Source organism: Galeopterus variegatus, unplaced genomic scaffold (assembly GCF_000696425.1).
Source record: "Galeopterus variegatus unplaced genomic scaffold, G_variegatus-3.0.2 Scaffold3778, whole genome shotgun sequence".
NCBI classification, from domain to species: Eukaryota; Metazoa; Chordata; class Mammalia; order Dermoptera; family Cynocephalidae; genus Galeopterus; species Galeopterus variegatus.
This window is the reverse complement of record NW_007729889.1, coordinates 186,439-210,552: the sequence shown is the minus strand read 5'-3', so window position 1 is coordinate 210,552 and position 24,114 is coordinate 186,439. Positions and strand designations below refer to the sequence as shown.

Genomic DNA, 24,114 nt, shown 5'->3' with positions numbered 1-24,114 from the left:
TTCCTAAGATCATACTTCTCAGGGAGCTCTTTACTCCATTTATGTTACATGTAAGGCACAACTAGCTGTTGAATGGCATTCTTTCCTGTGCCTAAAATGACCTCCATACGTTGTCACACAGCAGATCATTTAAGATACAGTGATTTTGTGAGAGTTTGATGCAAAAGAACTTGTAAAAGCACTTAGCACAGAGTCTGGTGTATAGTAGATCCTGAATTAATGATTACTATTATTATATAAGCCATTATTTCTATCATTCTAGGTTGTCTAGCATTGTGCTGAGTGCATAGGTGTTGAATTAGTATTGAATGAGTGAATGGATAAATGGATTTAAAACACAAAATGGCCTTGTTTAGTTGCAGTTTAAAACAGAGCCAACTGAATTAATACTAGGCTTTGTCTCTGATTGTTTTCTTGTATCTCTACTGCTGTCTTAACCAACCTGAGAAGAGGATCCATGCCTTCCCTTTCCTTTGTATCCGGTCCCACCCTCGTCCCATTGGTCACTGTGCTTAGTTCACTTTTTTGTACAAAGTGAGCAATCAATAAATACATGCTAAGTCAATTACCAGGTTACTTCTCTAGAGGCTCATTTCTAATAGATCAAATTCCATTACACCTCAATAACTCACACCTGAATTACTGTCATTTTTTGAAGGGGAAACTGAGTTTGGGGCTCTGGAAATTTGATGACAGGACTTTGCAATTCTGGTTTAAACTCAATACCTGGCATGTAGCAGGCACTCCATACATGGTTGTTGAAAAAAAAAAGAATGAATATTGAATTAATGCATCTTTCACCCTTGCCACTGGATTCTTCTCCTTGTCACCATATGTCACAGCAGGGAAGTCCATTTCTTTCTTTGTTTTTCAAGTGCTTAGAGCCAAAGGCATTGCTGAGAGTCTCCCTTAGGCAATGGCATCCTAGTTGGATGCCATTAGGCAACTCTCTCAACAGAAGAGATTTGGCCTTTGAGTCAACCGTTGCCTCGTTTTCTAATGACTGTTCTGCCCAAGGCAGCAAGAAACAATCTGCTTCGTCTTGGCTGAGTAGGCTTTTGTGCCTGTAGGTGTTACCTACTTGAGAACCAGCAGGGTGGGGCCACATTTCCACCTCCAGACATAGCAGCCCTGAAAGGGAGCTGTGACTAAAATTGAGATCTTTCTTGAACATTGGAAACTAGTTAACCCCATTAGGTCTGTAGCTTGAGAACTATAAATAGAATTTGGATCTCTCCATCTTAAAAAAAAAAGACCATTTGTTTTCAGGACAACTATGTGTTTTAGGGCCTGGGTGAGGATGAGACAATCTATTTTAAGGATGTTAGGCATGATTTAAGGGGTTTTCTATTGCTTATAATAGGTTTTCATTTTTGCTGATTGAATTTACTTGCTTCTGTGGCTGGTGTGCAAGCTCCTTGTTGGGGGTGGGTGTGTGTGACCTTTTTAACTTTGTAGCACTTTAATGCAAACGAAATTTAAAGGGGGGGGGGGGGGGAAGTACGCAAAACCAACCTAACGACAATGAAATCATTTTCTAAATATGTTTACAATCAAATATCTCCCTCGATAATTTGATTTGTAGGAAATGGCAGAGTGCAGCATTTTATACAGAAGCTTTTCAATAATTCATCCTCATCTCACTGATGTGCAAGCCTTTGGCTAGGTTGGTGAGTGCAATAGGTGCTCTGGCACAGGGGAGAAATTCATTTGAGTTCTGAAATCGATGTACCCCCTGCCTGACCCACCCATGTAATGCCGATTTGGCCTGCGACTACAGGCTTTTCAACATTATTAGGCTACTGTCAAGTACCCCTTTCCAGGGTACTGGGGCCATTTGGAAATGGTGCTTTCTCCTTGTTTAATTTTTTGGGGGATTTATATTTGTACAATACTTATTAAGCTGTCCAAATAATTAAACCCTTCTGTAGGAACTTCTGGAAAATTGACACTCCCAAGTGTTAGCTTTTGGGGTCATGGGGAAATGAAAAATAGTGAGAAGTGGCATTGGGGGAGGGTTCTCCACTAGTTGAAAAGATAAACCTGTCACTGGGTCGCGAGGTCAAGTCAACTTGAATACGCAAGTAATAAAGAGACCAAGAGACACTTGAAAGCCTCCAAGCTTGAGCTATCATTCAAAAGTAGTCTTTTGCTTGAGAACTTACACTCTTGTGGTGACTTCTCACCGAACTTCTGTAAGATGGACTCTCCCTGGCTCTTGGGTGGGGGTGGGTAAACTCCTTTTCAAGCTAGTTCCTGGAGCAGGAGGAGGCAGAACAGAGGGAATAGGTGGGTGGGGAGAAAATGGTATGGCGTACCCAGTCATCTCAATTAGAGTCCCAGAGGCTTCAGGCAATAGTGTGCTGAAGCTTTGGTACTCAGAGAAGCCAGACAGTGATCACCTCCTTTTTAATAATAGACAGGAGACATGAGGTTTGCTATCGTGCTGCTGCTGCTGCTCTGAAACTTTGTGAAGCCATTGATCTGACTTCAATGAACCATAATACTATTGATTTGGTGTCAGATCACTGGTAGGCACTTGAGTGACAGCCTGAATACATGCAATGTTACATTTAAATTGTCCTTTTGTTTGCTTTCTAGTTGTCAAAACCTCTTGATAGAATGTGTGCTGCCAAATGCCTGTGTAGTCCTTATTAGAGTTCAAAAGTGCCAAGAGCATGTGCTGCATCATTAAACAAAATGGGTGGCTCTTGGCCAAATTCCTTTGGTTAAAATTCTATTGGTTAATGTATAATATTTGGTAAGCCTAATTTTTTCTGAGTAGCTCAGAAGGACACAGCGTTGTGTCTTATTAAGCTGGAGAGGGTTGAAATCAGTCATCCCTCACCCTCACCCCCAATCTTATTGGTTGCTGGGATTCATGCCATGTCAACCACATCCCTGGCTGTGCTGGGACTGAGAAAAGGTTTTACTAGACAAGAAAACCCAGCAGGTTGAAAAGTATCTTGGGCCATTGCAAGGGAAGTGGAGAAATAATCAGCAGAATTAGACATATTCTCCTTACATTACAGTTCCAAACCAGGCCTCATGCATTTGAGGTAGGAAAAATTGAGATGTGTAAACTTGTAGAGAGCATTCTTTGGTGGATTTCAATCAGTCATTATTTTTATTTAGTGATTATGTATTGAGCACCCACTAGGTGCCAGGCACAGTGCTTTATGCTAAGGATATAGTAGTGAACAAGAGCAATATGGTGGCAACACTCAAAATACAGTTTAGGAGGGAGAAGACCCAAATAAGTCTAATGAAGAATCCTAGGTGTACTGACAGAAAAAAGGAGGTAGTGTAATGTGGTGGAAAGGACATGGGCTTTGGGGTCTGGCAGATCTGCAATTGAATTTAAATTAGCTGTTTTTTCTTGAACAAATTACTTCCTTTATTTGAGCCTTAGTCTCCTCCTCTGTAAAATGGTGATAATAATAGTACAAACCTCAAGGGCTTGTTGTCAGGATGAAATGGGAATACGCATATAGAGATCCTAGCCCAGTGCCCGACACTAGAAGGTACTTAATTGTAGCAGAAAGGAAGGGTAAAATGGTGGCGGAAAGCACAGTGACAAGTATATGGAGGATCATGAACAAAGGTGAGAGCTCACAGCCAGTTAGGAGACTGTTGCAGTAATACAAGTGAGAAATGATGGTGGCCAAGACTAGAGTGGTGGCAGTGGGCATGGAGAGGAAGGGACAAATGCTTATGCTGCAGAGGTAAGCTGGATAGAGATGAGAGGGAGGGAGAGGCTAAGCTCCATGTTTCTGACTATGATAATTGGATGGACAATATTTCTTTTTATGGATTAAGGGATAAGAGAAGAGGATTTGGGATAAATTAAATATGAAATGTCTATGTAACATCCAAATGTGTATGAGATGCCCAGGGAGTATGCAATTGGATATATAAGTGCAGACCTCAGTGGAGAGGTCGGACCCAGAGATAAAGATTTGGAAGTCATCAGCGCAATGATTAAAATTTTGTTTATGAGATAGCTCATTATTTTAGTCTGTCCAGACTGCTGTAACAAATACCTTAGACTGGGTAACTTATAAACAACAGAAATATATTACTCACAGTTCTGGAGGCTGGAAGTCCAAGATCAGGGTGCCAGCAGATTTGGTGTCTGGTGAAGACCTGTTCCTCATAGATGGTGGCTTCTCGCTGTGTCCTCACATGGTGGAAGGGGAAAACAGTGTCCCTTGGGCCTCTTTTATAAGGGCACTGATCCCATTCATGAGGGCTCCATGCTCATGACCTAGTCATCTCCGAAAGCCCCCATGTCTTAACACCATCACATTGGGGATTATGTTTCAACATATGAATTTTGTAGGACACAAATATTCAGACCATAGCACCCTTGAAGAGAGAATGGAGTGAGAAGAGAAGATAGTCAAGGAAAGGTTCATGGGGACACAATTTGGCAGTCTTGTCCTCATATGTTCAATACTCTTTCCACCTTTCTAGAGAGAGATTTATGGGTTTTTAATGCCTTTTGTAGAATTTTCCTTTTGTGTAACTGAATTATATGTCTCCTATGAAATGAGCAGGTAGCTGGCATCTCAATTATGTCTTTTTTTGGGGTTTTTTTTTTTTTTTTGACAGATGGGCACAAAGAAGTGTAGGGAACTGTCACAAAATTGTCAGGGTCACCAAGACAGCACCAAACTCAGGACTCCTTCTTGCCCACCTGCCCATGTTAATTCCTTCTTCACGGTTCTTTTTGAAATGGAGCTGTCCAGTTTTTTGAGTCTGGTTATAGCATTATGAATCACACACAACTTGATCTCCTCGTGTATAATGGCATGTACTGTTATTTAGGGTTGATCATGTTGAAAGGGAAGGGCAAAAGGCAGGGGATGGGAGAGTTCTATTTTTGAGCATAAATTGTCACTGTAGACAGAGGAAACAAAAAAAAAATCAGTGGGAGATGATGACATTGTGCAGTTGGGAAGCAAAAAAAGAGTCAAAGAGAGGAGAGCTAAAAGAAGTGGACGTGTTATTGGAGTAAAAAGGCACTGAGGAAAATACTGTTCAAAGAACCCAGCGTGAAGTAAAAATCCCAGGAGGCAAGAGAAACAGTTAGAGATGAAAGTGGAGGAGGTTGTGAGTACATGTGTGCACGGCAAGAGGCTTGTTTATTTCTCCTTCAGTTTATTCAGAGGTTTGTTAATGAAGGCCCAGCAGCAGGAGATGTGTAGTCCATTTAGGAATGACAAGGGCTGCTAATCCAGGATTTACCTATGCTTGCCAGAGGTGAAAGCCCCTGCTACTAAATTATTTCAAGTGAATGCACTGACTCAAGTAGGGATTGAGTTGTCTGGCTGGGCCAAGTCTTTGAGTTAATGCTTCAGCCCATGACAGTGGAAGTAAAATCCTGAACTGGATTTCCATATTTGTCTAATATACACTCAAGCAAGAACCTGGGATGAAGATTGAAGCCCCTGTTTATTTAAGGAGGCATGTAGAATTTAAATAAGCTTCATTTCCATGATCAAGTGGCTGAAATGTGACCCCTAATTACACTGTGAGGTTGAATATGCTTTATACTGGCTGGTTTCAGAAGGTGAAATTTTAACCTCTTTGGCATTAACATGCATGGAACTCATGCCTTACTGATCTTGCACTTTTTCTAGCATCCTCAGTGAATCTAGAAATCTTAACTCCCAGCAACAGGAGGTTAAAAACTGGTCGATGGGAATATTTGTTTGCTTGGTTTCTCTCCTAATCTCAATGCTGGGAGCAGGTGCCTGCCTGGCAGCTCTGGAGCCCTGGACCAGAATAGCTACAGCCATGAGTCTCTAACCCACAATTTCTCCACAGGGTCTTTCTGCTTGGCAGACCTGCCATGGCCTAGTAAATGGCCCACCAGCTAATATCTGCTTTCTGGAAACTAGTCTGAGAGTCTCTCCTCTGTTCCTCAACTAACTTGCTGCGGACATACACAAGACTTCTGGTAAGATCCATGGGAAAGGGCCTTTATTTGTAGAAAGAATCATATAACTCCAGACCCCCAGATTTTTATACTCTCTTCCTCAAACATCCTTTATCAATGCTCTCAAGCATCTCTTTACCATGAGCTTCAATCCTGGCCAGATTAACACCTAGAGAGAGGCTCTGAGTATCAAAAAGCTTATGGTTCTCTCTATAGGTAATTCAAAAGTGATAATTATAATAAACTGTAAGTTAAGTGTGGAAAGTCCAAAAATCTTCTGATTTTGATGTCATGAGTATTTTGCTTTTTAAATAGCACATATAAATTATTTAAACATTTTTTGGTAAATTTGTATACTCTGGCTATAGGTCCAGGCTGACTCTAATAGGATCAGCAGAGAGGCTACTTCTTCAGAGAGACCACTTGAACTGTATATGCAGAGATTCCATGTTCCAAAGATTGCAACCTCCTTCTCCAACATATTTTAGAGACTATTTATTTATTTATTTTTCCTTTTTGTCTTTTTTACTGACCGGCAATGGGATCGCAACCCTCGGTGTTGCACCCACACCGCGCTCAGCCAGTGAGCGGGAACCGGTCTCCACATGGGATCTGAACCCTCGGCGGGAGTGCCGCCACGCTCCCAAGTGGCACACTCTCCAGTGCGCCACTGGGCCGGCCCGGTTTAGAGACTATTTAAAACAAATATTTCCTTGCCAGGTGCTCCAGTCTGACCCTAAAAAGCCTATGTCATTACTCAAACTGGCTGTTTCTCTTCTGGAAAGAACCAGAGAAATCCCAATTGCAAAGACTGGTCCAAATTATCTAAGCTACCTGGTACTCTCTTAATACTTAATTAGAATCTAATGAAAAGACAGACAAGTAACATGCAATTGCAAATGGGTGCGATGAGTGCTCTGACATGTGTAAGCACAGTGTGCTCTGGAGACACATAGGAGGCCCACCTAGTCCAGTCTTTGGAACTCAGGGAAGGTTTCTTGGAGAAGGGGAAGTAAAAGCTGAGTGTCCCCAAAGAGTAATACTAGTAGTCAGTTGAGGATAGGAAATGAAGTGGTGGATATGATTCTTTTTTTTTTTTTTTTTAAAGATGACCGGTAAGGGGATCTCAACTCTTGGCTTGGTGTTGTCTGCACCAGGCTCAGCCAGTGAGCAAACCGGCCATCCCTATATAGGATCCGAACCCGTGGCCTTGGTGTTATCAGCACCGCACTCTCCCGAGTGAGCCACAGGCCGGCCTGGTGGATATGATTCTGAGGCCTAGAAACTAGGCAGTGGAGCCAGAGGCCAGAGGCCAGAGGAAAAAAAAAAAGAAAAATCAATCTGGTTAATCAAGGAAGTGGATCATTCTGACACCCCAAAGTCATCAAATTCATATTTTCCTTGAAGGCATAGCTTGATACCGAGCTGTTGTTTGGGGAACTTTTACCAGAATTTTTGCTTGGCTGCGTCATTTTCATATGAAACAATTCTCCCTTTCCTTTGAGCAAAGCTATTACTGAAGTGTAGGTAGTTTGGGCCGAAAGAGAGGATGGATTTTCTTGGTCCTGTAGTGTGGCAGAGCAATCCGTCATTAGGTACATGGAGGGCCCGAGGGAAACTACTCAAGGATTAGCCCAAAGGGATATTTCTTGATTTGTTCTCTGTGTTGCTTTTCTTTTCATTTTAGTGGAGGTGAAAGTATTGCTGATGGGAGGTACACCGCTTCCCAAATGAGCACATGGAATACCAACAACCAACTTCACCAAACCAAGTAGAAAGATTTAAAGCCTCCAGCAAAGGGAAGCTATAACCAAGAACATTCTGTTTATTCAACTTAACCTTAAAGCTTATTGTTGATTAGCCCTAAATAATGATAAACTTATTGGTGTCCTTCCATCTATGTACAATTCAGAGAAATTGAACAGGACTCACTATACTGTGCATTCAGTTGCTGAATGAGTCTTGAATACACAGGGGGCTACTTAAAGTAGCCAGAGACTGATCGGATATATATATATATAAAATATATATGTTGGATTGGTTTATGGAAACCCAGCCTGTAGTTTTATAGCATGTAACATTTTTGCTTCCTTTTAACTGTCCCTCTTGCAGCAAGCAGCCAACCACAAATATCATTGGTGAATTTAACTTGTATTTTGGAAGGGGGAAAAACCTACTTCCTAATCTTTCAAACTGTTTCTGAAATCATAGATGGAGTGCAAAATTCCCCAGGTACACACTGTTTTCCCAAAAGAAATACAGTAGCTCCCCCCTTGTCTGTGGGGGATATGTTCCAAAGCCCTGAGTGGGTGCCCGAAACCTATATATACTATGTTTTTCCCATACATACATACCTATAATAAAGTTTAATTTATAAATTAGGCACAGTAAGAGATTAATACCAATAACAATAACTAGTAATAAAGTAGAACAACTATGACAAAACACTGTAAAAAAAGTTATGTGAATGAGGTCTCTCTCTCTCTAAATATCTTATTACATAGTAAGTACTGTGGGTAACTGAAATCACAGAAAGCAAAACCATGGATAAGGGGGGACTACTGTATCTTATACCTGTGTGGTAGACATGGCCAAAGATATGATCACCAATTTATTGATAAGGAAAGTGAGGCATGGGCTGATTAAGTGATATTCCCAACTATAGTGGGTTGAATAGTGCCTACCCTCCGAATTCATGTTCATCCAGAACCTGTGAATGTGACCTCATTTTACATTTTGCAGGTGTGATCAAGTTAAGATAAAGTCATACCTGATTAAGGTAGGCCCTGAGTCCAGTGACTGCTATTCTTATAAAGAGAAGGAGGTTCAGAGACACAGAGACATAGAGACCATGGGGAAGAAGACCATGTGACAGCTGAGGCAGAGATGAAAGTGATGCAGCTACAAGCCAAGAAACCCCAAGGACTGCCGGCAACCACCAAAAGGTAGGAGGGAAGCATGGAGTCTTATAAACTGTGAGAGAATAAATTTCTGTTGTTTTAACCCACCCAGTCTGTAGTAGTTTGTATGGCAGCTCTAGGAAACTAATACACGAGAGTTGCACATATAGTGAGTTTATGGTCTGGGTTTGGCTTTTCTGAACCCTAGTGCAGTATTTATTTTATTCCAGGACACCTCAGTACCTTCCTATGAGAACCCCTCATTCATATATTCTCATTCTCTCTAGTAAAAAATAAAAAAAATTATTATCTTTGCGATTTATGGTATTTTGTGTATTAGGGCATTGTAATTATGAGGAGCTGGGTGACAGATTGGAGTTTTAAGGGGACAGCAGTATAAAAATTCTGTAGAGGCTGTCGTGAGGCCAAACTTGCTGTATTGGGCAATCTATGTCATGTGGAGAAGCCTCTATGGCTTCTTCTCCCACTGAGATTGTCTCAAAACAGAGCTGTAATGAGCACTAGCTATCTCTGCTGGCAACCTATGATACAATTATGATAATGATGATGATAAACATTTATTAAGCACCCACAGTGCAAGGTGTTTCTTGTTCAAAACACATAAAAGACTTGATCCCCACTGTCATAGAGTTTACCATAGTATTGGCACAGTGTGGGAGTTGGAATTTTGTGGTCAGTTAATACTTTGAGCTGATCTGCTTGGACAACAGCCCGTAATCTTGCATACTTCTGAATTTCTTTTTTTTTTTTTCCTTTTTGTCTTTTTCCGTGTCCGGCAACGGATCGCAACCCTCAGTGTCGCCCCCGTACCGGACCGGGACCGGCAACGGGATCGCAACCCTCGGTGCTGCTCCCGCACCTCGCTCAGCCAGTGAGCGGCCGGTCTGTATGTGGGATCCAAACCCTCGGCGGGAGTGCCACCGCGCTCCCAAGCGGCGCACTGTAGCAGTGCGCCACTGGGCCAGCCCCATACTTCTGAATTTCTTTTGTGAACTCTTTTACTGTCCAAGTCCCCCATGATTACACTGTGTTTGGGGGTCATAAAAATTACAAACGCTGTAGTATTTGGAATTGCTGTAATCATTAAAATATTTTGAGCTCACTTTTCTCACCAATTTACTGATGAGGAACCTGAGACATGGGCAGATTAAGTAACATTCCCAGGTGTAGTGGGTTGAATAGTGTCCCCCCCTCCCCCAATTTATGTCCACCCATAACCAATGAATTTGACTTTATTTGGAAATAGGGTCTTTGCAGACATAATCGAATTAAGATGAGGTCATACTAGATTAGGAATGTTGCTTTGATTGCTCTGAATTATTGAAGTTTTCATAGGTTTCTCTGCTTCTAGATTGTCCTGTTATGGCTCCTTGAAGCTAGTGGAAATTTTGTTATTAGAAAGAGTTGGTGATGGTCTCAGAACCATATATCGTAGAGTTGAAAGAGACCTCAAGATGTCATGGTAAGCCACTCGCTTTAGGGCAACTAAGCTATTGTTATTTCCATTTTACAGATGAAATAATTGAAGAGAATTTCAACAACCTAATAAAGATTACACATTTGGTTAGTGATACCCAATATTTTTGAGTACTTTCTGTGTGTCAGACATTGTGTTAAGATTATTTTGTGTATAATCTCATTTAATTTTCACAACAACCTTATGAGGTAGGTACTATTATTATCCTGTTTTAAAGAAGAGAGAACTGAGCCAGGAAGATTAAATAACTTGCCCAAATAACTTGTATAGCTAGTAAGTTATCAGAACCAGTTATCTGTACTATAGTGTAGATACCATTGTGAATCCAGAGCGTCTGATTCCCAAGTCTAAGCATTTAATCACCATGTTGTATTGTTTAGTGGTTACAGTAAGAATCTAAGAATCAAGTTCTCCTGCCTTGGTGGTTTAGTGAAGTGTTTACCAACCATTGTTCAGAGTCTATATTTACATACACGCACACACACACAAACATACACACACACCAAGTATTGTCTGTAAATTAAAAAATTAATGTGCTCAACTAATATTAAATGAATATTAGCATTGTTTGTATAAATAAACTATAAATTCATTAGAAAGCTTTACTGAATTAAGAGTAGCTTCTTGTCATGATTCATTTTATTAAATCAGTGGCTACTAAAAGAACTGCCATTCTTTTGTGGGAATCCAAAATATTTTGATCTGGAAAGGGGTCCTTGTATTCATGAAGATTGGGGAACCACAGGTATCTTAGTTCAGACAGCTATAATAAAGTAGCATAGATGGGGTGGCTTAAACAACAAATATTTATTTCTCACAGTTCTGGAGCCTGGAAAGTCTTAGACCAAGGTACTGGCAGATTTGGTGTCTGGTGAGGACCCTCTTCCTGGTTTGCAGACATTGCCTCCTTGCTTTGTCCTCCCATGGCAGAGAGAGATCATCTCTCTTATGTCTTTTCTTAGAAAGGTGCTAATTCCCTCACAGTGCTCCACCCAATAATTACCTCCCAAAGTCCCCTCCAAATACCATCACATCAGGATTCAACATATGAGTTTGGGAGGGACACAAACATTCAGGCCATAGTAACAGGTACAGTAGAAAGAGAGTTGGCTTTGGAGTCAAATGGAACTGGGTTTGAGTCTTGGCTGCTGTTTACTTCCTAGCTGAGTGATCTTGGGTAAGTCCCTTACTCATCTGAGCTTCAGTTTCCTCACTTGTAAAATGGTTATTTTACAACTTATCTTGCAGTGTTGTTGGGAGTCTCATATGCAACAGTGTATGTGAAAGTATTTTGTAAAAAAAAAAAGAGAATTGTTTAGGAATATAGGACTGTAAGGAGATCATTATTATTCCCCTATGATGTTCTCGGAATCAGGTTTAGTCCTGAATACTTCCTTATGTCAATTTTGCCTGTGGTCTTTTTGACATTTTAAAAATCTTTGTCACTATTGTGATACTAAGCTGACAGAATATGTCAATTTATAAGAAATTAATATCCACCCCTGGCATGAGCTGTCTCCACTTTCTGGTCATGCCTGGAATAGCACATCCTTTGTGAGATGAGGACTTTGGGTAGTGAAGAGAAAAAAAAGATGGCATTGAAGCTCTTATGTGGATTCAACTTCACCTACCACTTTGAGTAGGTCAAAGCCATTCTGGGAGTTCCTAAATCATTTTTTCTAGGCTGGGATCTAGGGGATGAATGGAGCTCAGCCAAAGAGAGGGAGAATGTTCCTGTTCTCCCTCACTGTTCCTCTCCCACATTTCTTTCCTTTCCCAGCTTTCTGATTTCTGCTGGGGGCACTACTTTTTGAAGCAGAAGCCCACAGAAGCATAGAACAGGTCCATCTCTGGCCTTCCAAGTGACACAAAAACATTCTGGGTCCTCCTTAGTGCAGATAACATAGTGAAGTGGCCAGCCAGGGTACTCCTGTCAATGAATTCAAGGGCCTTGGTGAAGTTGTCTGTACAACTCCACAAAGCTTGTCCCTGGACAGCAGGGACAGGCTTGAAGGAACCTCAGTTACATCCCCTGGTCTGACTTGGCCACCTGCTGTGACTTTCCATTTCTCCTTTGATACTAGCCATTTGTATCTGCTGAGCAGCTCCAAGGCTTAGCATGAAAAAGTTAGCCTCAGCTTCTGGAGCTAGAATTGTGCCACCACCACCAGGTTGGGCAATATTTCAGCAGCAGTTGTCCTCACCTCACTCCTAGCAACCAGTCATTTGCAGATAGAATGCTGAATTTATGCTCTTGTCTGAGAAAAATCCTTTCCTTTATACTCTTCCCAATTCATTGGAGGTGCTTGATTATGGAATGGGGTTTGGTTTCTAGGCTGCTAAATGAAATTTACAAGGTTGGCAGTAATGAATCTTTAAACAGGCTTCTTATACTCTTTACCAGCCACAACTATCCATTATAATTAATAAAACAATGCATTAGTAACTTAGGTCTGACCAGGTCTAGGGCATGATTAATCTTGCAGCCCAACTGCACTCCAACTCTTTTTGTTAACTTCTTGTCCGAAGACATATAGGTATCAAGAGAGATTGAGAGCCTCCTTGTTTATTATACTAGGAGCCAACAATCAGTGCTTTGTAAGACCTAGGAAGTATAGGAAAACTGGTTGGCTGCTCTATTTTCCTATCATCAATCTATGCTAAGGGCCTTGCTACTTATTTCCTTGGTTTTATCTACAGCGCTGTTTCCTAGTTTGGGGTCACCATAGTCAATCTTTATGACAGACTTTGGTTATGAGTCTTGGCAGATGATAAAGATAAACTTAGGTACTTGATCTGCTACATTTTTTGTGTTCAAGGAGAAGTAAGGATTACCTTTTTATAGATAAGTGAAACCTAGTACAAGTTGGGTAGGTGTTTGTCTTAGTCCTTTTGTGCTGCTATAACAAAATACCTGAGGCTGAGTAATTTGTACAGAACAGAAATTTATTTCTCACAGTTCTCAAGGCTAGAAGTCCAAGATCAAGGTACTGGGTAGGTTCAATTTCTGGTGAGCGCTGTTCTCTTCTCTGCTTCCAAGATGGCAGCTTGTTGCTGCGTCCTTTGGAGAAGAGGAATGCTGTGTCCTCATGTGGTGGGAAGGGATATGTGAGGAAAATGGAGTCAGTATAGTCAGGCCCTCTCGACTCATATCTGGCTGGGTATGATTCAGCACACCTGCTGTAAACAAGTTGCATAAGAGTAGTTAGTGTGCATGTGCACCTGTGTACCCCTTGGCTTGTTAATGCTATTGTATACTTTCGGTGTGGAAGATGGGCTCTGAACTGCTAGGTGGCAGAGTTCGCATCAGAAGAATAAATCATGTCCACTTTGCCAGCAGCTACTCAGTGTTTTTTAAACTACCTGGCTCAGGACCTGCACAGGATGGGGCAGAAGGGTCTGTGATCCAGCCCGACAGGATGGAAAGGCCAAAAAAAAAAAAAAAAAACCCAGCTAGTTTCTTCCAGCCCTGTTATATGGTCACTAATTCCATTTATGAGGGCTCCCAATTCTTAATATTATCACATTGGGGTTTATGTTCCAACATATGAATTTTAGAGGGATGCATACATTCAAATCATAGCAATCTTATAGAAAGGAATGGTCCTCTGAACTTTGAAGTTGACCCATATGTCAGGCCTAAAGTAAATGTGTGGACAGCCGTAAGAAAACTATGATTTTCTGGATCCACTCTTAAAGCCAGGCTTGCTTTGTGTTCACATGGAAGAGGTTGGTTGTTAGTGTTGGTCATCTCTCTGCTCTTAGACACACATTTGACTTTTATTATGCCAAGGCAAGGCCTAAAGAGGGATAAGTCATAGGCTTGGAACACATCACACCTCTGGTGCAGTCATAAGACCTGACAGAGGTAGAAATTGTGGAAATACACAGGAGAGTTCTGTTCCAGGACCTTCAGTCCCAAAGAGTATGCAAATCATTTCAATACATAATTTTACAGATATACTGTCAGTGTTCCCAGAATTAATCATTTTCATTTCTACCACTAGTTTTTATGCTAAAATCTGCCTCCTGGTCTTTTCCTTACCCTGTGTAACCATTTGGCAAAGCATCGTTTTTACCAAAACCTTCCTGTTCTAATCTCTAGCAAATATCTTGAAGAAAATCAGGTTTGTTCAACAGACCATCTCTTGGCATTTAGTGAATTCTTATCAATGTAGACTACCTTAGATAGTCTTTAGATCTCATATTAAATATTATTTCCTCAGAGAGGCCTTTCCTGACCATCCGCCCTGAAGTTGGTTTCTCCAACTTCCTTTTTTTGGTATAGTGGTTAAGAAAACATGCTCTATAGCCAGATATCCATTCCCTGGCTCTGCTCACCACTTGCTATGTTACCCAAGGCAAGTTACTTGGCCTCTCTACATCTTAGTTTCCTCACCTGTAAGATAGGCCTAGTAATAGTATGTACTTCAGAAGGTTGGCATGAGGATTAGGTATGATGCATGAAGCACTTAGAACAGTGCTATCATCATCATCATCATCATTATCATCATCCTCATCATCCTCATCATTTGAGCCCGGGTTGTCTTTTATGTCACTTATTATGACTTGAAATTGTTGTAGGTGTCAATTTGTCTGGATTATTTATTTATTTTTTTGGTTTCTCCCTCACTGTTCTGAAAGTTGCATGAGGGCAGAAGTCATGTTTGTCTTGTTCATTCTTCTTACCCTAATGCCTAGCACATAGTAAGAGTTCAATAAATATTTGCTGAGTGAATGAATGATAATTTAAGAAAATTTACCTAACAACTCAGATATAAATCTCTTTCCTTCAAACTCCCAATACCATAAAATCTCTTTTTAACAGAAAGAATCCTAGATTTCAATCAATGGAGCATTTTATTTCAAAGCACATTTACTACAATGTCAGGGCAACACATTCCAGTCTTCCATGTCAGCCCTTTCTTTTTACTATTGCCTTTGCTTTTACCAGCTATTTATATCTAGATCTACTAATGGGACCTACCTCTAGGCCTGGGCCCAGAGCCCAAGTCAATCATCCAAGCTGTAACTAAGGCAGGGTGATTGAGGATTTAGTCTAGGGTACAAAAATTATGAAGGTACAAAGACATTAAGTAATCTAAATGACTTGTACAAACTGTAAAGACCCCTTACTATAGCATGAAATGTGTTAGAGATAAACCCTGGATGTTTGCATAGCCTTCAAGTCATAGATCCTTTTCGCTGTACCCTCTGTCACAGATGACCAGATCTCCTGGAACCAGCACAAGATGCCATCTGCACTTGTAACCTGGAATCTTCTACTGACATATCCTGTCCTCTGCTTCCATGAAACATTTTGGGACTTGACGAATTCCTTGGATATAATGCCTTGGACATCCAGCTGTCATTGCTGATACCAGCCTCCTCTACCTTACAATACCCCAGTCTTTGTGTTGCTACCCATTCTCAGCAGCCCTTGCTCCTGAGCTCACTCTAGTTACACTCCTTTGATATATATTGTACTGAAATTGGACTTGTATAAGAAATAGTGAGTTAATCTAAAATGTGGGCAAAGTGGACAAAGTGGAGGAAGGTCAAGGAAGCTAACCTGACTTAATATTTTGAAGTAAAAAAAATCATAACAATGGTATTTAGTTATTCCCCAGTACAAAAGACTTCAACAACTCCAGAGGCCTTCAGTGTAAGGTTCTATTTCTTCATTCTAACAATCCAGGCTCTGCACAATAGCCTCTACCTCCCTCTCCAACCTCAACTCCCATTATTCTAATATGCAAACCTTCTGTTATATCTTTGGGAACAGAGGTTTTTTCTTCTTGAGTAGTAGTCTGGCACCTTGAGTTGTATCTGGCACATTGTTGAGTTCTTTACTCTGTGCTAGGCATGTAAAACATGAAGTGCTTTACAGGTATCATCTCACATAATCTCACAACCTTATGAAATTGACACTGTATTAATTTGCCCAAGGTCACTCAACTAGGAAAATGGCAGAGTCAGGTCTTGAACACAGATCTGTTTAGCCCCAGAGCTTGTTCCCTTAATAACTACGTCACACTATTTGTGGTATAAACGCTTGAGCCAAACTATACTCTTCATTGTTTCCTTACCACACAACTTACTGCAGCTTATGTGCTTTCACAAACACCGTTTGCCTGACCGGGAAGAGTTTCCCACAGCTTCTAGGTCATCAGTCACCACTCTGTAACTTGTGTTATACCAATGCTGAGCACTGGTGCTCTGATACTTGATAAATACATCTTTACATTTGTAGTTCTCCTTTTATGATATCCACAACAACATAAGCACCTTCAGGGCAGGATCCATGTCTCACACTATTATGTATTCTCAGTCTTAAGCATCAAATGGAGGCAATCAATTAGTATTTCCTGATGATGTTGTCTTCAAGTGGAGACCAAAAAACTAAAGTTAGGTTCATGAATAATTACAATTGATGAGAGGTCTATATTAAAGATGTATCAAAACACAAAAGTCCTTTTATGTGCAAATATTAGTTACTGGAATGAGAAATTGAGGAAGTAGGGAAGAAGTAGTTAGGGAGTCATTGTCATAACTATCATCTTTAAAAATAAATCTGCTTCAGAGGTTGAATTATCTTGTTGTGTCTACCATCTATTTTAGACAATCTGTAGGAACTTCCAGAAATCAGAAATTAGTTGACTAGGCTGGACATAACTATTTTGCATCTATGGAGTAATTTACATTTATAAAACTGCTTTACTGTAATTTTAATGTTCACTGGAGATCAAACAAGACTGAACAGGAAACCTGCAAGGGTTTTCAAAGGCTTCCTGATGACCAGGGACTGCCTTTGGTAGGAAATCTTTGGTTAAACTCTTACGTAGAGCTCCTTTTTTCAAGAGAGGATCAGATTTCATTGATCTCCATGTTCCGAAGCTGTTCATGAACCCTGCTGTTCTGGATGTGTGACGGCTATTTATTTCTTAGGGGAAAGGGAACTAAATTAAGCATCTTTATTTTATTCTCCTTGGCTAGAAAAATCTAATACTATATTGGAACAGGTTAACAGTGCACTAAATAATATTCAGAGTGCTGAGTTATAAAGGAAGGGAGACCCATGTGTGAGTCTCCTGGAATGTACGAGAAAAGATGTGAAATTCAGTGTTGTGAATTCTCTTTTGACTCTTGTAGGTGATCACCTCTGCTGGGGTTTTAATCTGGTGGTTTCATAGCCTATGAGATCAAGTACGTGTTCCATTAAAAACAAAAACTATATATGAGGACATAACTTTATATCTTCTCTACATTAGGAAGAGAGGTCTGGGGTAGATGTCTTCATATACACTGCACTGAAGAAAAACTCTAAATTTTATTTCCCCAGATTACCCTGATCTCTTCTATGGAGCATGCTATTTGATTACCTTGCTGGTGTTCACTCGTATTGCATGACTAACAAAATTATTAATAGCTATAAAATTATTCAGGTCTTTAAAGATGCAGTCACTTTCCTTCCCTCAATGGTCTCTCACAGCAGCAAATTCTAGGCTGATTAGAAGTTGTACACCAATTTTAATTTTAAATGTATTTTCCATTAATTTAATTAGGGCCAGTCTCGCTCCCCTGCAATGGCACCAAGAATCAGAAGGGCTTGCCTGTCTCTTCCACCACATCCTCCATGGATAGAAGAAATCAGGCCCATCCTTTCTCACTTCTCATTTTCAGGCTGGGTCTGCCTTTTCCACTTTATAGTTTCTTCCTGAGTGACCCCGCTCTTGACCCTGGGCATGCAATCTGAGAGCTGGATGGGAGTGGAGTGCAGAGAGGATGTTCTGGAACTCAGCAGATGGATCCCAAGAGCACAATGGCTTACCAGCCCTCCTGTGATTGTTGGCAAAATGCCTTCCTGTTTTCAAAAATGTCTCGCCCCCTGCTCCTTTGTTTTGCTCTGCTAGGAGACTGCAGTTCTGATTTTGCTAGGAACCAAGTCTGCTGTTTCAAGGAAATGCAGCTGCTTACTTTGGTGGGTGGCTTGAGAGAGGGAATTTTTCTACCCTCCCTTGCCAGCCTCCTTCCCACCCCACCCCCATGTGAACTCCACTAGCTGGCTCATCATCTCACAAAGCATTGATTTTAGAAGCTGACTATTTGCTTTTGATTGTTTGGCTGGGGCCGCAACGAAGTCATTGATGGATCTCATTTTGAGCTATCATCCTGTCCACTCTTTTCGGTCAGCCTTCCAGAACTGATCGCCTATTCCCCCAAATGAAACAGCACAGCCAAACAGCAAGGCTTTCTCAAGTTCCAGTTTCCCAGGACAGAAATCACACAGAGCTGCACCAGCCTCAAGCTGGGCCTGCTCCCCTCTAAGACTGTTTGTTCTCTTACCAACCCGACCTTAGGTGTAAGACTTAATTTGATCACTGCTGCCTAGGCTGCTATCTCTGAGTGGATATTGCCTGGTACTTATGTCACTGCATTTTGTGATCTTTGCCGAAAGAGACCAGCCAAGCTCATCCCAGCTGGTGTCTCCTGTGATACACGACACTCTCCCTACCCCTCCCAACTCCCAGCTTTTGGAAAAAAGGTCATTGGTTCTCTGTGGCCATTCTGGCTCCAGCTGGAGGCAAGAGACACAAATTAATATGGTCCCCCACCCAAGCCCAGTGCAGCAGTATGCAAACTTTTGGACCCCCAATCAATGGATGCTTTCCCAGCTGGCAAGTCCTTGTTTTCTTCTCATTCCAAAAAGGTACGTAACTTCCCTGCTGCTAAAATGATTTTTCTGTCACTTCTGCTCTATCTGTCCCCTTTGTGGTGCTCTCTCTGCCTCCTTCTGGGATCTCCCTCTTTCAGTTTACTCTCCACTGCCCCAGGGCTTGTCAACCTGAACAGATACTGTGCGTTGTGCTGTTAGTGGCATACGTGACATGCCTTTGGTACTTACATTGCTAGCCCAGGTAATGTAACTGCAGCTGTCAAACTGGCAGTTCTTCATGTTTATTAGTTTTCTTTCTTTCCTTCTTAAGTTGACATTAGCCAACTAGTAAGCTTCCTAGTTCAGTGAAAAATCAGTTGGTGGAGCAGCTGGAACTCCCAGAGAGCTACACAAGACCTCTTCTTAGTTCTGGGAGATTTGGAGGAACAATAGCAAATCTAGGTCTGGCCTGGTCATGTAAAGAATATAGAACAGGTCTGGTGCCTCACTGAGATCACCTTTTGCCCAAAATACCTAGGGAAGCCCAGGAAGTTGGCTCATCAGATTGACTTTTGGGTTCTATTTCTCAACAATTCTTTGGTTACTATAGTTCATTCAAACTTAATGCAACAGGATGCCATAGTGTGGAGTTCACACATTAGCCCTAGCTCCAGCACCAATACAAGGGTACTTAAAAAAATTTCATGGGAAAATACAATTGAAAAATAATAAAAAATTTTCCACAAACTTTTGTAATATCCCTCGTATTTCAAGCTTTTGAAAGATCTGGTTTGCTTTTCTCCAGCCCCGTGGACATCTCCAAAAAGAACTCAGCCTCCTATAAAACCAGGCAACCAGATAGATTTTTATTTTATTTATTTATATATTTTTAATTTGGAAAGCTGACCTTCAGAACCCATCCTGCAGGGCTGATATTTTGGTCAGGGGTCTTTCAGCACCCTCAGCCATTCCTTTGAGTAATGTTTCTGCCTACTTTCCTGCCCCAGTTGAACCACTCCACAAATAGTAGAGGAGACTGTGAGAGAAGCCTAGGTTGCAAGTCAAAAACCAAGCCCTGATCAGGAGCTGTAACCTGAGGGAGTCACACAAGTTATAGGGTCCCTGGGACCCACCTACTAGGTTACAGCATTGGAGGTTGGGGGCAGCAGTGGGAAAAAAGAAATGGGTTGTACTAAAAGAGGCAACCCTAATCTGCTCATTTTCAATTACCTCTTCTTTTTAACATTGTGGGATTCTTATTTCAATTGGTTTTAGAAGTCGCCAATTTGGTGGTAGTTTTTTTCTCAAGTTGTCAGGAAGGCGTTTCCTGTGGGGGGCTGTGGAATGTCGCTCTGACCCTCCTTCCTTGGGATGAGAGACGCAGCAGTGGGAGGGCTGGGCATGATCTGATCAGAGTGCCTTTGAACGGAGAGCTTTCTGTTTTTAAAAGTGCTGGTGGTGGGGGAAAGTAACAGTTGGCATGAGGTTGCACCTAAGAAACCAGCATTTGGGATCCACTTGGAGAGAATTCACATGCAAAGATTGAGGCAATAATGCTGAGAGCCCAAATGGTGCTGTCAAAACATCACAGGTAATCACTGCAGGCTAACACAGAAAATGTTAGAGAACAGTGTGATTTATTGAAATGTATCTGCTGATTTACCCTTTGCTAATTAAATGGTCTTCATGATGTGTGTTTATTTAGGGACAGTTACAAGTTTGGCAGCAGCAGAGGTTTGGTCCTGTGGGAAGCTGTCTAAGAGAGAGGATAAGGTATGGAAGGGGTTTGGGCATAACTTTTTCAGGGATGCTGGTCTTGTCAAAATGGGAAGACTTGGAGTGACTAATAGCTCTTTCAGTCTCATTTTTCCCACTGTCCCCCACCTCTCTCATTTTTCGTGGAAAAGGCAGGTGTCAGGGCCATAGTGAACAATTTTGGCACTTAAGGAACACTTTCTCTACTCTGTTTATCTGCTATAGCACCCTGCTGTCACTGTTATCCTTAGTCACAGTGTGGGAATGGGTATGGAACTTGGAGGAAGAAGGAGGAAAAAATGTAAGGGACCTCAAAGACTTTTCTTGGCACCCTTCCCCAGTCTTTCTGGTATTTCAGAAGGGTCAGAAACAGCATCCAGGATGGTGGAAACTGCACCCCACCCCTGCCCAGCAGGCCCATATCCCTGACCGCTGCTCCTGATGCCTTTCCTTGTGCTGCCTGAGACAGTGGGGAAGGTGATGGGGGGACTAACTAGAAACTGGGTGATTATTTTGAGCAGAAGCGAACAGAATTTTAGGAAGCTGTCAACATGATTACCTTCTCCTAGTTCTTCTTCTAGAAGGGACTGGAGTTATTTGAAGGCTATTCTCCTTGCAATTGGAAACAAACATTTTTAAAAACATCTCAGGAATCTCCCTTAAACTTATCAGTGCTACAGTCCCTTGTATCCTGGTATCTTTAGTTCCTACCGTCAATTTTAATCTTTTTGAACAAAACCTTTTACCCTACCTTTATCAAGCTTGGGGCAGCAAGAATTACTCTCACATACTGACTTGATTGAATAGTAAGGATTTCCCCATTTTGGTCTTCTTTTTCTATTGCCATTCAGCACTGTTTTAGTGTCATGGCTAAAATTTTAAAGACAAAAAATCTTTTTACCAGTTTTGATTCTGGCCTCAGTGGCCCAAGGAGCTGCCTTGGCCTGGAGAGCTGTCGCAGGCAGCATAGCACCATAGTTGGTATCCAGGGCCTAATGTTTCTCGGCAGCAGTTGGATAAAAAATACTGATGATAGTCACTAGATGTCCCTCTTGTGTCTCTAAAGAGGCTGAGGAGGTGGGGCTCCCGTCGGGATTGAAGTAAATGGAAGCTAAAACAGAGAGAACTTTCATCTAGATGCAGAGTGGTTTTATTCAGTTAGTTAATAAATTCTAAATCATGAAGGTGTTTTTGGCCAATCATTTAGCCAGTAGCATTGTTGGAGTATAATGATCAAGAGTGCCTATTAGAGAGAGAGAGAGAGAGAGAGAGAGAGGAAAAAAAAGATTTTGAGAGCCGAAGGTGTTAGGATTATCTATAGAAATAAACTGGGGGATGGAAGAGCTGTTTTGTGTGTGGGCGCTGGGGGTGTAACTGCCACTTCGAGCTCTGGGGTGGGGAGTAATGGAAAAGAATGAAAGCATGGGCATAGCCCCTGCCTCCCTCAGCATCTGGCTTCTGTAAAAGTAGTTCGCTAGCTGGAAGTACTTGGGTGCTCTGTTTAGAAAAGAGGGGCACCAGGAATGTGAGCAGCCAGAAGGAAGCAAGGAACACTATGCCATTACCTTAGTGAAAAGCGTTTGTCTTTTCAAATGCAGAACATGTCTTTACAATGTGATTGCAATTACAAAGGTAATGACATTGTACATGAATTGAATTCTTCTATTTATCTTTAAAAGACAGCAAAATATAGACATTCTATTAGCACTCCCTAAGGTAAGAGGTCCGCAGTCTTCTTATCTTGTTGTGTGCATCTTTTCAGATGCCACGGCAATGTTAATCATTTTACCTGAGTAATTCTTCCATTTCTTGTTACCTGGGGGATTGTTAATGGCCGAGACTACTTCTCAGACTCTTTGCTCCCGCTCAATCAAGCCGTAGAGGCGCCAGTTTACTTTTATTGATCAGCGGGTTCCTGACAGCCTTCGCCACAAGGAAGCAGCATCATCCTTTTTTAACTTAAAGGGGAACAGATCGCCTTAAAGTTTACAGCTAAAAGCTTCTAAGCATAGCAAGCAAACATTTTAGCATGCTGCTAATTGTTCTGTTTAAATAGTCCAAGCAATATTTTAGAAACCTGCCAAACGCCGAACTCACATCCCGTGATCAGATAGCGAACTCATTTCAAATGCCTTTTTAGGCCTTTTTAATTAGACCAAGATGCACTTCATTCCCACTCGCTGACATCAAAGGTAAATAACTGTGATAAATCAAATGGAACCCTTCCTTTCGCGGAGCCCGCGAGGTGAGCCCGAGCTGCCTGCCATGTTGTCATTCACCCCCACTACTTGCCCATTTCTCCAACCTCGTCTGCAGAAAACCAGGCGGGCCACTGGGCTCCTTCAAGCCACCACTCTGCTAGTCCACCCACAGCTTTAAATGACCAAAATTAAATGCTACTCATTGCAGTTGCCTTGATTTTCTCCCTGATGTTGTGGGCTGAATTGCATCCTAATGTGAAAGAGCAAAACGACCCCCACGAGGAAAGTGGATAAGGCTCCCCGCGCTCTCCTCTTGGCCTCGGTTGCACGTTCAGAGAGTCGCAACCTCACTCGCGAAACAATTCCTTCCTATAGGAGGAAGCCGTCTTTCCCCCCTCCCACCGCCAAGGTAAAGGCTGCTAAACTAGCTCCCCTTGGAAGGAGAAATATTTTTAAAAGCAGCTGGGTTGCTCTCTGCAAGAAGATGGCAGTTTTGAGAAAACCCATTATGTGTCCAAATGCCTTTTTCCTTTCCTTTCCTTTTTTTTAACGGGGAAACGCGAGTTTCATTTTAAGCCCACAGGCTCGGGCCAATGTCGCTGGGTTAATTGTGAGTTTGCTCACCCAAGACTCCCAAATATCCGAAACGCCTCACTCAGAAAGGATTTTTACTCTTCCAGGAATTGTAAATTCAGGAGCCACTTCTCCACCCCCAATCTATAACGCGGGAGGGGGGGGGTGAGAAACTTGTTCAGCGGGGGTGCTTTTGATTCTTCTCTTCGGTGACCTTAATTAAGAGCCTCAGATCGGAGCGGGGAGGAGTCCTTCTCTGTCCCCAGGGTGCCTTCAGTCCAGAAGGCAGGCTGAGCTTGATGTCAGCCCTGGCCACGCCGGCCTCCTGCTTCCCAGCATTGGCACACGCCGCAGCCGGCACCGCAGCCCAAAAGGAGCTGGCAGTCCCTTGGGCCCGAAGCCCCGTGGGAGGGCTGGGGCGCCCTGCACACCGGCGCCGGCTCCCAGCTGCTGGCGACCTACGTGGACGGCGCGCCCGCCCCACAGCTCCCGCTGGGCTGCGGGCTCTCCCGGCCTGGCGCGGCGCAGCGCAGCGGCGTCTGCTCCACCCGCTCTTCTCAAACGTACAGTTTATTTATAGGGAACTA

At 42.1% G+C, this 24,114-nt stretch overlaps 1 protein-coding gene across 1 annotated transcript in view; it reads left to right on the top strand.

Moving 5' to 3' along the window:
* PCDH19 (protocadherin 19) overlaps nucleotides 1-24,114 on the top strand; it is a 126,067-nt gene that overhangs the window by 550 nt on the left and 101,403 nt on the right. The window lies entirely within an intron of this gene.